We start from the raw sequence: 3,830 nt of genomic DNA, 5'->3' as shown, positions 1-3,830 counted from the left end.
GTGGTGGGGAGGAGGCAGAAATCTTAAATAAATAAATGAATAATAAAGATTATCAAGTGGGCCAGACGCGGTGGCCCCTGGCTGCTCACTTGCTCTCCATTCACTGTTCCAGCGGGTGTTGGGAACTGATGCTGCTTCTTTGGGCCCTTCTTTAATTTTATTTATTAGCTTTCTTTTGTATGTTTTTTGTTTTGTTGTCAATTGATGGCATGGCATGGGTAGGAAGGACTCAGTTTTCTTTTAGGGGCTGGCCACTGGCAGTCTGACCAGGCAGACTACAGGGAGTATATAGGCAACACAGAATGGACTTGGTATTCTTTTATTTTTTTCCTTGTTTTTTGGGGGGGGGGCAGGAGGAGAGAGGGCGTCACAAGGGTGGGGGCGTGAACCTGGGAGGTCTGAGAAGTGATGTGACTGGGGTGCATTATGGGAAATTCCCAAACAAGAAGAGGTTTGTTTAAGGTCCTGTGTGATCTATTTCACGATTAATTTACCCCTCAATCCCGAACCTTTTCTCAATGAACTGACAGGAAAACCAGTGATGGTGAAACTCCAGTGGGGAATGGAACATAAGGGCTACCTGGTCTCTGTAGATGGCCACGTGAACATGCAGCTTGCAATTACAGAATACATAGATGGTGCATTGTCTGGACAACTGGGTGAAGTTCTAATAAGGTGTAATAATGTCCTTTATATCTGAGGCATTGAGGAGGAGGAAGATGGGGAAATGAGAGAATAGTTTTTTTCTATACAACAAAGATCTGGGTGCTTTTTCAGATGAAAAAAGAAAAAAAGAAAGAAACCAAATGAGGCAGAGAGGAGGAAGCCTCTCATTGTCCCCGAATAAAATGAAAACGGGTAGAGGGTGGAGTGGGGATTAAATGTGTAGGCCAGGTGCTGGGGAGATGGCTCAGAGGTTAAGAGCACTGACTGTTCTTCCAGAGGTCCTGAGTTCAATTCCCAGCAACCACATGGTGGCTCACAGCCATTGGTAATGAGATCTGGTGCCGTCTTCTGGCCAGCAAGCATACAGACAGAACACTGTATAAATAAATGTGTAGGCCACCATCGCCTGGCATTTTTCTTTGTTTTTAATATCCTTTCCCCTGCAGTGATGAAGAGCCCTCTCTCTCTATCGTTCATACTGTGGTACTGTGAACATGTATTGTAGTAAAAGCGTAGCGACTGTCTCTGTGGACGGTAGTGGACTTTCCTTCACCCTGTCTGAGAGTCTTGGTCAGGCCGGGCAGTTCTGCTCTCTGGGCTGGAGTACCTGGCTTTAGCCCAAATCACAGCTCCTGCACACCTGGTTCCATCTTTGGTCTTACGACAGTCATGGATGAGCAGGTTGTCATCGGGCAAAGAGGGTAGCAGAACTGATGGTGGTGGGTGTCTCAAATTGGATTCGTGGATGGCCCAGGAGGAAAAGCTTGTGCCGGTAACACGGCATTAGCAAGTGTTCTGGTGTCGCCCAAAAGAGAGCTCGTTGTGAATATAAGAGCCTGACCCATAGTTAACTTGGTTTTGTTATTGTTAGACTAGTAGTAGCCACCACAGCTTTCTTTGTAGCCCAAGGACTGTAGGCCCGGCAGCCCTGACTCTTTTTCTTTTCTTTTTTTTTTTTTTTAAAGATTTATTTATTTATTCTATACACAGTGTTCAGCCTCCAAGTATGCCTGCAGGCCAGAAGAGGGCACCAGATCTCACTACAGATGGCTGTGAGCCACCATGTGGGCTGCTGGGATTTGAACTCAGGACCTCTGGAAGTGCAGTCAGTGCTCTTAACCTCTGAGCCATCTCTCCAGCCCCAGCCATGACTCTTTTATAGTCGATTTTCCCTGGGAACCTCTGAAGGAGGGGCAGGAGATTTATTCAGGAACAGTGATAGGCTTTCTCTTCTCTGCCTCATTTGGCTTTTATGGAGAAAGAACACTGGAGATTGTACTTTGTTTTCCCTCTTACTTAACTGCCTGGCACTGAGTCCAAGGCTGCTGTCCTGGAAGGCCATCTCCAGGACCAGATTGCCTAATCCTGGCTGGTAGGATTTTATAGATGTTCATTTTTTAATTTAGTTTATGTGCATTGGTTTTTGCCGGCATGTGTGCAAGTGAAAGCAACAGGTTTCCTGGAACGGCCATGCGGGTGCTGGGAATCAAACCCTAGTCCTCTGAAAGAGCAGTCAGTGCTCTTAACCACTGAGCGACCTCTCCAGTCCCAAAATGTTAAGTTTTTTTGGACTCACAATAGACTATATTTCATGCTTTAAAGAGAAGAAAATAATACCACGTGGTCCCCCAAGGGTCCAACCACGGTGGTTCCCTGATGACCGTGGGTTGGTCAAGATTCTCAACTCAAAAGTTGCACACAGCAACCATGGTATCCGAGATCTACAGTCTTCCCCTTGAAGGTCTGAGTGAAAAATACTTTTCAAAGCACCCCAAAACAATGGGTGAATAAGATCAAAGGACCTTAAACAAACCTTTTCTTACTTGGGAATTTCCCATAATGCACCCCAGTCACATCACTTCTCAGACCTCCCAGGTTCATGGCCCCTTGTGACGCTCTCTCCCCTCCTGCCCCCCTAAAAAACAAGGAAAATATAAAATACCAACTCCATTCTGCGTTGCCTGTATAATCCCTGTAGCCTGCCTGGTCAGACTGCCAGTGGCCAGCCCCTAAAAGAAAACTGAGTCCTTCCTACCCATGCCATGCCATCAACTGACAACAAAGCCAACAAAAAACATACAAAAGAAAGCTGATATAAAATTAAAGAAGGGCCCAAAGAAGCAGCTTCAGTTCCCAACACCCGCTGGAACAATGAATGGGGAGCAAGAGAGCAGCCTGGCATTAAGTCAGGGGCAACCATGTCTGGCCCACTTGATAATCTTATGTGTGAGTGTGAATCTGTGCCTGGGTTGACACTGGTGTCCTTCCTCATGATCTGCCTTTTCTTTGCAGCCAGGTCTCTCTCTGGACCTGCAGCGGGTTTTTCTTTAAGCTAGACTGGCATCCAGCACTTCTCATCTCTTAGGCCTCTCCACAGAACTCAGGTTATAGGAACAAAGACTTGCTACTTGGGTGACAATTTTTTTATTAGCAATTGTTTAAACAAAGTTCACACATTATCTTGAGTAAAATATGCCAACTGATAGCTCTTAGGCAGAATACAGTGTCCAAAAGAAGGTCCTTTTGCTTTTCTGAAAGACCCATGTGGTGGTGCAGGCCTTTAACCACAGCACTAGGAAGGACTGATGGGTTCAATGCCGGGTGGTGCCTTAGGTTATCCGACCGTGAATAGTCCTTGTTCCACACTGCTCAACTAGAGGAGTGCCTCTCTCAGTGCATTTTCATGTGTTGGCTGAGCTCAGGCGAATGTCAACTGGCATCCAGGTATGGCGCATTTGTAGGGCTTCTCCCCTGAAGCAGAGAGAAAGAGAGGTTTGTTACACTCAGAGAAAGGAGGCTCAGGGGACCCTACTGTAATCAAGGACAAAGCTAACCACGTAAAAAAAAAAAAAAAAAAAGACTCTCAAAAACCAAAAAAGCAAACAAAAAACTGTGGGAGAGTTGAGTTGGAAAGTCAAGAGGAAACCTTTGAAGGAGAAGAAAGAAAAACAGCAAAAGAGGTAAGGAAGGAATGAACAAGAAAGCCAATGAAGGAGGAGGTCCAAGCAGAGACAGTCCCTACAGAGATGGAGTCAACAGTCTCTGAGCAGGGCACATGCTAATAGCCCTAGGGACTTGGTGGCTCAGGTTGGGAGCATTTCCTCAACCAGGCTGTTCAAAACCAGTGTGGACAGCATGGTGTGACCTCATATCTCGGGCGGGGG

At 46.2% G+C, this 3,830-nt stretch overlaps 1 pseudogene; it reads left to right on the top strand.

Moving 5' to 3' along the window:
- Positions 1 to 214: 214 nt before the first annotated feature.
- Positions 215 to 739, top strand: LOC126513091 (small nuclear ribonucleoprotein F-like; annotated as a pseudogene).
- The last annotated feature ends 3,091 nt before the right edge of the window (positions 740 to 3,830 follow it).

This window comes from Alexandromys fortis, unplaced genomic scaffold (genome assembly GCF_014885135.2).
Source record: "Alexandromys fortis isolate MF-2015 unplaced genomic scaffold, M_Fortis_MF-2015_v1.1 scaffold_122, whole genome shotgun sequence".
Classification (NCBI taxonomy): domain Eukaryota; kingdom Metazoa; phylum Chordata; class Mammalia; order Rodentia; family Cricetidae; genus Alexandromys; species Alexandromys fortis.
This window is presented reverse-complemented; position numbering and strand designations above follow the sequence as displayed.